The 14359-nt window shown below is 42.7% G+C and overlaps 1 long non-coding RNA gene across 2 annotated transcripts; it reads left to right on the forward strand.

The window, feature by feature from the left end:
- Positions 1 to 374: 374 nt before the first annotated feature.
- LOC125320558 lies at positions 375 to 9042 on the forward strand. Of its 2 annotated transcripts, XR_007201180.1 has the most exons (4): positions 375 to 590; positions 4140 to 4268; positions 6610 to 6666; positions 7248 to 9042. It is a non-coding gene; the product is annotated as an uncharacterized LOC125320558 (long non-coding RNA). The 2 variants fall into 2 exon arrangements; XR_007201179.1 differs by having other exon boundaries at positions 6610 to 9042.
- The last annotated feature ends 5317 nt before the right edge of the window (positions 9043 to 14359 follow it).

Here is a 14359-nt window from a genome sequence, read left to right on the forward strand (position 1 = left end):
CAAGATATTGCTCAGATATAGTGAAAGAGGAAGGTAGTGGAATTTAAACAAAAGTAGCATAGCATTTTCTTGCAATAGATCCCTGTTCATACGTTATAGTTATGTAAGATGAAGAAAGACAGCAGAGATGGTGTGAACCAAGAATTTGTTTTGCCTGACACACTGGAAAAGTTGTTCAATACTGGTTCATCTCAGCAAAGCTATTATTCTGGTTTATCTCAGCAGAGCTATTATTCTTTGAATGCTGGAAAGGTCAGCTGGGGTTATCTGCTGCATAAGTACTGGCTGCTCAAACTCATGGGAGGGAGCTTAGCTCTTGCACCACTCCTACTGAAACAATGATGTTTGGGTCATTGTTTATGAATCTGCCTGCTCTGAGTCAATCCTCTTCTCTGCCCCCCTTTTACATGGCCTGTAAACAACTTTCCAGATGGGCTGACATCTCACTGTTGATGGAGTGCTTTGGGTGAATATCCTTCTGTGTTACTCCAGCAGAAGAGGTGTGTGGTACAACTGCTCTGCTTGCACAGTGGTGTGTGGGAACTTAAAGATGGACCTAGCTGATGACACTGTCTGGAATCCAAATGGAAGTGAGAATATTCTACTTTGCTCTCTCTGTTGTTGTAATTGAGTATTTCTGCAGGAGTGCCAGTGAGAAAGATATATAAAGAATAATAAATAGTATTTGCAAGAAATTTAAATCCACTTACCTGATCACTAGGCTGAAATAAGAGACCATTTCTGGATGTGATCCTGCTGTGAATTAATACAGTCATTTCAATTTTAAAAGCTTGACTTTCCTCACTAATAACATGTTTGTAACATACTAAACTGCCTTTCTAAGCATTTTGTGCTGTGGAGGATGCATTCTTAATTTAAATGTACTCTGTTTATGACATCTTTGGGGAAAATGGTGTTTGTGCAAGGTACAGTGAGATATTACATCTGGCATCCTGTTAATGGCTTTTAAATCTGGTTCTCTGTCTGATAAAGTGATGCTGATCTGAACTTTTCAAGAGATTTGTCAAGTTTCAGGAGTAAATAAATTTTAAATTACTGTAGTTTACATGGGTAATGTCATCAGGATTCAGTCCTCATTGCACTTAACTGCACACTGCAACAGAGATTAATAACATGGATTGCTCCTTAATGTAAATAATTAATTCAGTATGCCTTCTTGCAAGAGTGGCATTGGCATTTGAGTTTTTTATGTGTAAGAAGCCAGAGGCAGAGAGCACTGACCATTAAAAACAGTGTATTATTGATTGATGTAGACTAAACAAAAAATGTCATTTAATTAGTAGAAAATTAAGTCTTGGCTGGTTTATTCTGATCCTCAAGGACCATTAAAGGGCATAGCTGAAGCCTGAGCTTTTCTGCAGATTGACTAACATATCTACCAGTACACCCTATTATTCCCATTCTCGAGTGAGAACCAAGTAATACTGAGGAAGACATTCACTGAAATGCAAACAAAAATGTTTCTTTATAATTAGAATTCTGTCTTTGTGGGAGTATTTTTTCCCTAGGTAAATAATGGTCTTAATCATAATTCTCAAGGACCTTAGATGACTCTAAAAAGAAAAAGTCAACATTACTGTGATAAAATTTAGTCTTTCCTTGTCAGGTCAAATATCTGTTTTCTGGTAGATAAGAATCTGAACTCATGATCCCAGCTGGCATCCCTGTTGACAGAAACAGGAGAGTTTTGCAGATAAAGATGGATCCTAAATTGTGAGAATCTACCTACTTTAAGTTGTTTTGATTCAAGTACAAACATGATGAATTTTCCTCTTTAGGCATTTCTATCTCTGCATGATGTCTTGCAGTTCCCAGTGCTGGTATTTGTTGGGGTCTCCTCCCCTGCCGTGGAGCCCTGGGAGAGGGGCCCTGGGGGGAGACACGGGGTTTCCCTGCCCCTGGTCAGCCTCATTTCCCATTGGTTGGTTTGTGTTCCCCAGTGTGGCCAAGGACCCTGGGGTCCCGTGACTGCGGAGTTCCTGAGCTGAGCCCCGGCCATGCGGCTGGAGAAATAAACATCTCTGAAACATCTACCACGAATCTGTCCATATATACTTCCTTTCCACGGGACTCCTGGTTTGATATATGCGTGTTGCAGCAATCCCCGCTGCAACAGGTATTCCAGTTTTTCGCTTCAAGACGTGTTGAAGGAATGGAAGTAAATAAAACAGAAATGTCCAGAAATATTTATTATAGTTTATCATTAAATTCACACAGGCTTCAAAAACAAGTTTTTTCCTCATTTGGAACTGTAGGCTTTTTGATAGGGAATAAACATCTTCTAAAACGTGTTCATCAATCAAGATGCTATGCAGTGAAAAAATTATTTTGGAAAAACTGATTTTGATGTTTGGGTGAATACTTCTTAATCAATGCTGAGGTACAAAGAGACATTGTTGACCTGTGTGAGCTTGTATTGAATTATTATCTGTTCAGTGTGCAGAAAATGTCCATGCTTTCAATAATGCCAGTGTGTGAGATAATTCCCTCTACTCCATTACTTGTGATCCCTACTACAGCATCTGAGCAGTCATCCTTTAGTTGCTTAAATTTCAGTAAGTGTACATAATTAGGCATCTCCTGATCTTTGAATTGGCACTCTTCCGTTCTGCATCACTGAAGTAACAAGAGTGAACAGCAATCTGTTAAGTTATGCTTTAAAGAGAGGTAAATTTCACTTAAACCACTACTACTTGTCAGCTGAAGTCAAAGCCATGATTCTTACCAGATTTTTGTGCCACTGCAATATTGCTGGAGATCCTAATATAAAAGCATGGGATGCCTGTGAGAAACTTCCTTAACTGGGTTTCACAGCATGCAGAACCTTTAATACACTGACATATGCACAGCTCTTACTTCATTGCACAGGGAGCTCAGAACAGACCTTCTGGGAGAACCTGAGCTGATGCCAGAAATCCAGATGTGCATGACTCCCCTTAAGAAACAGCACAGAGTAATTACACACTGCAAGCAGGATCACATTTTTTCACAGCATGGGGATTGGCCTGCAAAACCCCACCATCTCCTAAATGAGCTAGATGCAGCACAAAGCAAATTTCTGCCCTTGCTAGGATTGCTGCCAACCACCTCCTCTGACTGCAAGAGGCATTACTTCCTCTTGGAGCAGCCACTTTCCTCCATGTCAGCAGAATAGTGACAGGTCATGGGTTGAAATTATTGCAAATCTGGCACTTGTTTTTCCCATTTTGTAGCCCAAATGGTTTCAACACTTTTGACTGGGTTTCCAGGACTTTATGTCAAACAGTAAGATGTGATGGGATCCTCAGGATAAAGTCCCTGCAGCACTTTCCTGTAATTAAAAAGTTTAAATGTTCACCAGGTGTCAGTTTAAATAAACAGCATGATTGCCTTCCTTTATTCCCCCCCTCAGTTATTTCTGCATAGCCCAAATGATTTCTGTGGATTTGTTTTGGATTTGCAAGAGATTAATGATCATCCAGGACTGAAAAAGCTGGATACTGTATAATTCTTTCTTTTTTGTGGGCTGAGAGTAACCACCTTGCTTGTCCTGAAGTGCGGAACACATACTGAAAGTTGTGTCATTTTGAAATATCTGTCTGGAAGTCCGGTCACCACAACCTTTGGCCATTCCTGAAAATCTTGGCCTATATTAGAAGTATCCCACCTCCAAATTGCTCAGAGACTCCAATGTTAAAAAGAGAAAAAATTTGTAGTCTTGAGAGAGAAGGATAGTTTGCTTGTATGAGATGCCTCTAAGCAACAAATCATGATGTTAAGGTCTTTTGTGTATGTTTTTGAAAATGCATTAAACCCAAAAAAGTCTTGAAGCCAAAGAGTCCTTAATCAACAGGAGATACATATGATTAGCTGTGGCTGAAATTTTCTGAGTGGTTTTTCATCTGTGAATGCTATCGAAGCATCACTTAGCTGAGATGTTCCACAAGAGTGTGTGACTGCTCAGAGTCTCAGGAGACCACCGATATGCTTTGGTTTGAAGAAGCCAGAAAATTTCATGCCAGTGCCAGCATAACAACTTCCATTTTTCTGCAATATATTGTGTAATAGATGTAAATGTAAAGTCAAAAGTAGCCATTTCAATACCACTTTTACAAATAAATGTTTTCTTTCATGAGCAGAGAACCAGAGAATGCAACTTTTTGTCCCAGTTTGGAGACACAAGAAAGCATCTGAACCTCAGCACCTCTCATTTGACATCTTTCTGTCCACCAGACACCATGCTGGAGCTGCTCCTACTTGCAATTAAGGTAAAGCTTACACTACATATATTACAGATTAAGTGCCAGAGGCAGTCAAAGAGACAGACCACCTGTGTCTGACATACAGCAACAGGGCTAGGGTAGATGCTGCACTTTGACATTTCAAAGTGGGATGCAGCTGCTGGCTGGGGGTCCTGGTGCAGATCCAGGTATGTCTGCATGGATCCCAGTGCAGATCCTCTACATGTCACAGTCAGGTGTGGTGCAGAGAAGTCCTGAAGGGCAGGGAGAGCACTGGGCCACTCTTGAGTCCTGAGCTAAGGAGAGTGACCATGCTCCTTCAGAACTAGTTTGGGCATCTCTGCAGAAGCAGATGTTAGTCCCAGGAAAATTAATTTATCCACTTGCATGGTCTTTGCTTTTAGTAATAAACTACGTGGACATCTTCATTACCACATATTTCCTAGGGTGGGAAGCAAAAAAAAGAATTATGCAGGCACACAGGTGCTGAAGACTAAGCTTCTTCAGGCTTTTTGTGAAGACTAAGCACCCTCCAACATTCCCCCCAGGCCCCTCCAAACTGCCAGCTTCTGGCCACATATTTTTGTGTGAGCTTTTAGCAGAGTAATGTAGGCACACTAAGAACACAACTAGAATCATTACCAATGAAGAAAATATTTCCCCTTTCCTTCCTCTTAAAAAGCTCTAGACCTGATTTCTTACACAGATCCAGCTGATAAACCATCCTCAGTTTTATAGGAACTCAGGGCAATTTTTCCCCTAAGGAAAGTGTGTCTTAACACAGCCCCTCATGGATATTTTGCCATAGTTTCTGCATACCTGAAATTGAATAATCTCATTTTGTGTTTAACTACCAGATATTATCTTTAAATAGACTATCTTCTGCCAGGCCAATAAACAGAAATTCCTGTCTCTGACTCTCTAGAAGTTTCCTTATGGTCTCTCTTCCTTCAATTAGTGAGGTTCTGCTCAGGTTTGGTCTAGGACTGCTTGCGTCTATAGTAATATTAGAGAGGGACTCAGTAATATCAAGTAGGTACTCTCTTACCTCAAAGCACTCATAGGAATATGGAAGAGGAGCTTCATTTATTTCAATGTTGTGGTGTAACTTAGTGCTGTGCTTATTTTCTGTTACTGGTCGTATCCAGATGACAGCAAAAGGAATGTCTTTTCCTTTTTCCCTGGATAAACTGCACATACTGAGTAGTGGCAGCTCCTGTCACAACCAAACCACTTAGCTACAGTGAAAAATCATGTCTGATAAAAACCAAGTTTTTGATGAAAATAAATAGCTTACATTGAAACAGAGTTGTTATGCACAACTAGAGTGATTCTCTTTGATGATTAAAAATATTCTATTTGCAAGCACCCTTCATCCAGCCACTATTTTGATGAAACAAGGCCATTCACCCTCATCAGAAGAAAGTGAAAAAGCCACCAGACTAACAAATACACAAGAAATTTCCTTCAAGGGAATGGGAATGGGAAAAAGGACATAGCTTTTTCTTTTAAAATATGTAGTGCTAGTGCATTTGCAGTTATGTTTAGATTGAGCACAACTAGGTAGTTGTGGGTTCCTGTAAAACTGCTGACAAAGACACTATTCAGTATCAAGACTGTGAATATTTCATTTACTTGTCTTTTTGCTTTTGCTGTTGTTTTTGTTGTTCCTTTTACTAAACATTAGATACAACCACTCAAAAGTCTGTCTCTTTTCTTTGTTTCACATTTTTTCTTTCTCATTTTCCTGAAGAAATTGAAGGTGGCATTTAACTGCACTGTTACAGAAAATAAGTATCTACCTTCTTCCAGAAGACCTTGAATTCTTCCATATTTGCTAAACAGCACTGTGAACTACTTGAACAGAACAGTTAACATTCAACACATTAATATCAACCTAAGAAAGCACCAGTAAAATTCCTCCTGAGGCAAAGGAAGGTGGTATTTTTTGATTGCATCTCCACCAAAAACCTAGTAATATGACTGAGAAATCAAAATAGAACTGAAACTTTACATCTTTGGGAAAACATTTATCTCTTACGGTTGCATCACAAGTAGGCCTGGAAGAATGACAATAAAGTATAATGAACATTTGAGAGGCATCTTAGTGGAAGTTTTCTCCATTGAGACCATATGTGTCTTTACCTTTTTAAAGACATCACTTTGAGTGAAACTTGGTTCATTACTGAAAATAAAATTGCAAGCTCAATAGCAAGATAACTTAAGCCACAGGAAAAAAACCAAAACTGTAATAAAAGAATAAAATTCCTTCGGGCCAAAAAGAGTTGAATAGGTCAATAAATCATTTATATTTAAGCCAATTAAAGATACGAACATTATTTTATCCTCCCTATTTGTCTTTTTTTAGGTGAAGACTGTATCTTTTCAAGGTTTAGACAACTGAAATTCCCTCCTTGCTGTGCTTGTATGTATTATATAAATCTTACTCATAGAGCCACTTATCCAGATTTTTCCAGAATTGCTTCTCATAAAAACAGTATTTGTAAGTTACTTTTGAAGTTATTTTTGGGATGAAGCCATATGGAGCAGCATTAATTGTCACTGCTCCAAATTACCAGGGATATTTGGGACTTTCTGTCAAAACAGTGGAAAATGAAGCCATTGCAGGTGTCCATACAAACATCCCTGGCACTTTGTTCCACAGCCCCTGCACGGTCCCAGGGAAGATAAGCACATATCTGGGCACAATTGCCAATGCCAGGACTCACACAGATCACACCTGAATATTCATGTTTCTGAAAGCACGTAAAGAAATCCAATGTTGTTGCCAGCTTTGCTACTGTCTCATACATAAAGCTTTCAGAAAAGAAAAAGATAGCTGAAAATGGGCCAATTACAAGTGCAGAGTTAACCACATATTAGCATTAATCCCTTACTAACTGTTCAAAGGCATATGGAAGCATGTATTTATATCAGCCTAAATATGATCAGTGTTACATCATTTTCAGTACAAACAGTCTGAAACATTTTTTTCTTAATTTCTAGATATGTGTCCCACAAATCTGTCTAGACTCGTCATTGCTTGGATGTTCTCAGTGGAAATCAAGTGTCTTGTCCTGGGGATAGCCGCTGTTTTAAAAGTGATAGATGAGGGGTTATCATATCTAACGGTGAATCTCAAAAATTGTTTTGGTCTCCTCAGTTGTTTGAATAACAAAATTGCAATTTGGAAACCAGTCTCTGAAATATAAATAATTGAGGTCTGTGTGGAAGGCAGCAAATAGTCTACACATTGAAATTAGTCTGGCTGCAATATTGTAAATGATGCTACAGTGACATCAGAAATACACATGGCTGGTTTATCATGTTCGATGACACCTATTTAAAATATGCCAGGAAAAACAAAAATGTAAACTAATTCTGTTTCTAGACATAACCATTTTTTTCTTAGGCATGCTAATAATCAAGACCATACAGGTGCTTAGGAAGTCAGATTAAAAGTCAGTTTGCAACTGAACAACGAAGTCTCTGCAGATTCATTCATGTCAGCAATTCTTCATTATGGACCCACTTTAACATTCATCCATGAGACAGAGAGGATGAATCCTGCAGAAGAAGGTGAGGTACAGTGACACACTGTATAAGGGACGATGCCCTACCCTGGATTAACTACAGTATATCTTCAAAGATATATATCTTCAACTTCATCACTTCTGGATCCAGTCTTTTCAGTCTTGATAGCTCTGAAAATTCTCAGCATCTTCTTCTTCCAGTCAAGAGGCTGGCAGGTGTTTAACCATCTGGGTTACAGAGTGAGACCATTTCACACATTTGATTATTACGATATTGTAATACATCACGTTAAAATCTTCAGATAGAAACAAATCCACATATGATGCACACACAGCTCCAAAAAGTGGCTTTCAGCAAGTACCAGATCTTGGTCTGTATGCATCACTAAGAATTTTATCAACCACCAACTTCTGCAGGCCACAGATAAATACAAAGAAATTTAGAATATTTAGAAATATTGAATAGTTTGTGTTAGAAGGGACTGCCCAGGTACAGAGGGGATGGACACCCACCACTTGAGGCCACAAGCTGGGTGTTGAACAAGATAAGGGAAAAGGCAGGCAAGAGACAAATCCTGCAAGGTGGGATAGTGCTTTTTATCTTGTCGATGTCCTTGTATAAGGGGCTCAGGTGTGAAAACTCCCCTCTGGAAGAGTGAACTACTGGGACATTCTCAGGTAAGCCTGAAGATATTCCTCCCTTCAGATGGGCCATAATCAATTCAACCATGCTGATGTAAGAGGCTGCAGCTGCTGGACGAGCCTTGATCTGTGCTGCCTCTCCTGCTGATGCCCTGCAGTGTTTTGGTGCCAGTGACAGACTCTGGGCACCAGAGTTAATTAGCACAAGGTCCTTTTTCGTGCTCCATCTGAAGAGAACATCCATGGCAAGAGGCAGCTATAACATCTTAGAAGGTATCAAAGATTCCCAAAATGTCCCATGAGTCACAGTATTACATCATCCAATGTAAAACTCCCTGGCGTTCCCACCTAGCCTGAGTGTATGTTAACCCAACAGATTTCACGTTTTGTGGGCTTCCCCCACCCCCAACAGGTCAAGACTGCAACCATCACTTCAACGAACAAACGTCGAAATTGCAACAACCAAGTCTCATGGCTGGATCCAAGGGTGGTGATTATGTACCTTTCTCCTCTTATTCTTTCTTTCTTTTACCTTATGCATTTTCTTAAGTGTTATTTTGATGCTTTTGTATTGCTACATTTCTAAAAAAAACCAGCTGTATTTTAAAATATATATAATAAGCCAGGAAGCTTATTCTACCTTAACTTTCTAAAGTTTGCAAGTAAATGTTTGTTATTGAACGTCCTGAGAATTGTAAATGAAACAACCTAAACCCATCCAGCAGATCAGAGCATAACAAGTTGGAAGCACTTTGCAGTCCCTATCTTCCTGTTCACTCACTCAAGAGGTATAGGAAGAGAGATTGCCAGTGAAGACTGAAGAGAAAACCTGCTGAGTACCTCAGCCTTCTCCTTGTCTGTTTTACCAGTTTGCAAGCATTGCTCATCAGAGTAGGCACACTTTCTTTGATCTGTCTCTTCTGGATGACATATCTGTATAAGCCCTTCTTGTTATTCCTTGAAGCCCCTGCTAAGTTTGCTTCCAGCTCTTCCTGGACCTTCCTCACTCCATCCCTACATAGCCAGACTATGTCCCTGCACTATTCCCAGCATACCTGTACCTGCTTCTATTGTCTAGACATTCTTGCCCTTTAGTTTGAGCAGAAAGCCTTGACTATCTACACTAGTCTCTTCCCTTCCTTTCCTGATTTCTAATACCTGTGGATCAAGAGTTCTTGTGCTCTAAGCAAAGTGTCCGTAAAGATCTGCCAGCTTTTTTCTGCTCCCTTGTCCTTGAGGCAGTTTCCCAGGTCATTCTACTGACTAGTTCCTTGAGCAGCCAGAGTTTACTTTCCTAAAATTCAGGGTTCTGACTACACTCTTCACCCATCCCACATTCCTCAGGACTGCAGGCTCCACCAGTGATGTTCACTACAGCCCTGGCTGCCTCCAGCCTTGATGTCACCCATGAGCTCACTTGCACTGGTGCCCAACAGGCCCAGTAACAGATGCCCTCTGTCAGGGCCGTCCATTACCTGGCTTAAGAAGTTGTCCTCCATGCATTCCAGCAGTGCCCTGGACTGCCTACAGCTCACCGTGCTTCTTTTCCAGCAGATGTTGGGGGTTGAAGTGCCCCAGCAGGATGAGATCTGGTGAGTTCAGTGGCTCCTGTGGCTGGAGCAAGAAGGTGTTGTTGTCAACAGGCTGCCCTTGATCAGGTGGCCTCTAACAGACACCATCCACAAGGTTCCCTTTGTTACCTCAGTCTCTGATTCTCACCCATGAACTTTTGACCTGTTTGTGGCTGTTCTTCAGAGAGAGCCCTCCACAGTCCATTCAATTCCTGATGTAGAAGGGAATCCCTCTGTCCCTCCTGCCTTGCCTGTCCCTTCTGAACCATTGTCATAGTTTAGGAATGATATTCTCCAATTTAGTATTCCCACTAAAAAAAACCATGTGCTGCTCCCCTCCCATTCCAATGGGATGCACAAAAGACAAAGATCGTGGGCTGAGAGCAATTTACAGGGAAACTCCATGAACAATCTCCTGTTTAATTTGTTCAAAAGCTTCTTGTTGTTCAGGACCCCACCTGAAATCATTCTTCTTTAATGTCATATGATAGAGAGGCTTTACTGCCTGACTGTGATCTCGAACATGCATTCTGCAAACCTCACAGCACCTATGAAAGCCTGTGTTTTCTACCTGCAGGTCAGTGGGGACATAGCTGCTATTTTATTGAACACGTCCATTGAAATCTGACGATGTCCATCCTGCCATTTTACTCCTAAAAGCTGAACTTCCCAGGCCTTGACCTACTTGGGTTTATGGCAAAACCAGCCTTTAGGAGGATCTGGATTATCTTCTCCACTTTTTCAAAAACTTCCCCTGCTGTGTTTCCCCATACAGTGATGTCATCTATATACTGTAGATGTTCCAGCATATCTGGCACAGCAGCTCTTCCTGGTGGTGTGGCTTCATTCAGGCCCCAATAGTCCACAGTCAGTCTCTACTCACCGTTGGACTTACACATTGGCTACATCAGAGTACTAAAGAGTGAGTGAGTCTTTCTGACCACTCCCTGGCTCTCCAGTTCATCCATGTCATGGATGGAGGTCACAGAGTCCCAGCTGGTGAAGAATTACCAACAATGCACTGTTGTGGTAACAATCAGTACCTGTTGACTGGAATTCCATATCCAGAGCCTTGTACCTGTTGTACAGAGGCACCTGGGAAGGTGAGGTGGGCAGGGAATAGGTTTGCCTGCTGTCTTGAGTGTGGACTTGCCTCCATTCACTCCTTCTTTTTAAGCTACTGTCTTCAGCCTGCTGGGGGAAGAATACAGGATCCCCTTGATCTTCTCTTCTTTCTGATGTTTTCTGTTCCTGTTTCCTTCTCCAGGAGGTCAGAGAATGGTTCTGCCAGTCCATTTCCTTCTCAGACTTCCTTATCCTTCCTACTTCCTCTTGTAACTCTGACTCCAGGCTGAGAAGATCATCCACTTGGTCGCACCTCACACAGCTGTTGTGTCTACTGCCATCCATTACTACTGACAGACTGTCTTGGTTTGAAAGACAGGTGTCTGCTAAGGAAGGCAGGAGCCCCCCTTGGAATGGCAGATGCAACGCCCTTCCCTCCAAGATATTATAATTTTGAAATCAGGGGGCTTTTAGGCAAAGATGTGAGAAATAGGAATAACAATTCTTTACTATTATATATCTATATGTGTAGAACCAGTCAAACAAACAGCAATAACTCTGGCAGTAACAGCAAACAATCACAAACCCAGTGCCAGCCTTCTCGGCTGTCGGGCCCTTTCCCCTCGGGTGCAGTTCCGCTCGCAGCCGGCAGGGGCGCTGGCGGCTCCCGGTGAGCAGGGCAGGTGCGATGGTTCCCCCGCGGCTGCAGGGGGCGCTCCGGAGCGAGCTCGGGGAGCACGCGGCACCGGCGGCCTGGGATCCCAGGGAGGGATGGGACAAAGGCTTCACAAACCCCTGGGCAGTCGATCCTGGTGTCCGGCCGGACCCTTGGGAACAGCAGGTTGGAATGGCAGACTGGAACGGCAGGGACAAGCACAAATCCTCGATGGCAGATGAGATGTATCCAAACGGGGAACCACCCGGAGGTCTGGGCAGGCTGGGAGAGCACGAATACAACGCAGCAAAGGCTCGAAGCAACGGCGGGGCAGGGCGGCCACGGCCCGGCTTCCAGTGGGGCAGGGAAGGAGGGCTTTGGGATCCCGGGGCTTTTTCTCCAGCAGAAGGAAAAGCAGCCGAAGAAAGCAGACTCCCTCTCTCTGTCCTAACGCTGGAGACCAAACTGCCCACACAGCCAGGTGAAACAAAAATAGCAGCCAGCTCTTTTGTTTTTCTTAACTATCCAGTCATTTATTCCCGTAGCAACATGTATGGGCAAAATTCCTTTAACAGAAAAAAAACAAAACCAGGAGAGCTCCTAAAACCCCAACACAGACTCTGGCACATCCTGCAGCCTGAGCCCTGGATGGTTTCATATTTCTGTGGAAGCTCTCTCTGGGTTGCCACATCCATTCTGGCAAGTGCAGAGGACATGACTTTCTGCCAGGTGGATACCATAGCTGAGTTCTTTCTGAGATGGAGATGACCACCAGCAGAACCCTTCTCTTTAGCTGGTAAGATGACTATGCCCTTTCTGCACATACTGTCACAAAACAGCTGATGTGCCATGTTCTGCTTGCCTGCTCTCTTAGCAGCGTTCCAATATATACCCCAAGGTTACAGAAAGGGAAATGTTACCTGAGATTTAACAAGGCTGAGTGCCGACTTCTGCACTTGTGTCACAACAACCCCACGAAGCACTACAGACTGGTTGGAAAGCTGCCCAGAAGAAAAGGACCTGGGGATAACAGCAGCTGAATACATGCCAGTGTGTGCTCAGGTGGCCATGGCTGTGATCAGCGATAGTGTGGCCAGCAGGACCAAGGCAGTTACTGCCCTGTACTCGGCATTAGTGAGGCCACACCTTGAGTGCTGTGGCCAGTTTTGGACCACTCATTACAAGAAAGACATTGAGGTGCTGGAGTGAGTCCAGAGAAGGGTGATGGAGCTGGGGAAGAGTCTAAAAGGAAGAGCAACTGAGGGAGCTGAGGTTGTATGTCCTGGAGAAAAGGAGGCTCAGGGGTCACCTTATCACTCTCTACAGCTGCCTGAAAGGAGGCTGTAGCAACGTGGGTGTCACTCTCTTCTTCCGGGTAACAAGGGACAGGAAAAGAGGAAAGGGCCTCAAGAGCTGCACCTGAAGAGGTTTAGGTTGGATATTAGGAAAAATTTCTTCATGGAAAGGATTGTAAAACAGTAGACCAGGCTGCCCAGGGAAAGAGTTGAGTCACCATCCCTGGGGATATTTAAAAGATGTGTAGATGTGGCCCTGGGGGATATGATTTAGTGGCAGGTTAGTGGCTCTACTCAATGATCTTATGCATACAGACACACACACAACACTCTGGTTTTCATCACATGAGAAGTCAATACAAAATACAAGAATTGTCAAAGATGGCAAAAAAGTTTTTTGTCCTTTACAACTCCACCACTTACTCTCTTGAATGAAGGAGAAATGAAGCTAGCTAGGTACCTATTGTGCAGCAGAGAGCCTGGACAAGACAGCTAAACCTGAAGCCCTTCTCTCTCGGAGGAATCAGCAGCAGGGAACGTGAAATAGAGAGCATCCCCTCTGATGAAGTGCTTTCCCAATCTATGAAAACCTTTCCCTACTTCTTCCCTCATGCAAAAGTTGCACCACTTGAACACTTCCGCAGGTTCACTCTGGTGGTCCTCCAGCTGCCTGCCTCCACTGTCCTCCTACACCACTGACCCCAACTGTCCTTTCATGTACTCTTCTAACGAAGAGGGGGGAAAAATCTACAACTGGTTCTTTGTTCATTGTACACGAAGAGCTTGCAAAATCAAGTGGATGGGTCTTAGGCATGACCTCTATTTAAGATTCCCAAATGTTTCCTGCTTGTGTATGAGGGGAGAAGGGGGTTTAGGAGGAAGGGCAGCACTCTAGAGGGTTCTACAGAATGAGTGGCAGATTTTAACTTCTCACCGGAGATGAAACTTTTTATAGCATCACTTCCGCTCTCTGCCTGTGTCTAAATGTAGAATGGAGCAGCATGAAACCATCTTTCCCACAACCACCTGGCTTATTCAGGGAACAAGGCCAAGAGAAAGCTATTGGAGACGAGCGTGGGGTCACAAAAGGGTCTCCAGCAGCTTTTTCACAGACCATTAAAACAGTAAATTCCCAGAAGGTTGAGTTTTCTGCTCATGCCTCTCCACACAAATTCAGAATGAAGTTTTCCCTGACAGAGGAAGCATACAAGACAGGAACCCAACTGCTCTCTGAATAGCAGCCATACCATGAATGATTACTTGCCATCTTCATCTGTTGTCAAAACAATTTGAATTGATTTAAATATCTCCCAGATGGCTGGCTTAACACATAAACCTAATTCACATCCAAGATTCA

This window comes from Corvus hawaiiensis, chromosome Z, assembly GCF_020740725.1.
Source record: "Corvus hawaiiensis isolate bCorHaw1 chromosome Z, bCorHaw1.pri.cur, whole genome shotgun sequence".
Classification (NCBI taxonomy): Eukaryota; Metazoa; Chordata; class Aves; order Passeriformes; family Corvidae; genus Corvus; species Corvus hawaiiensis.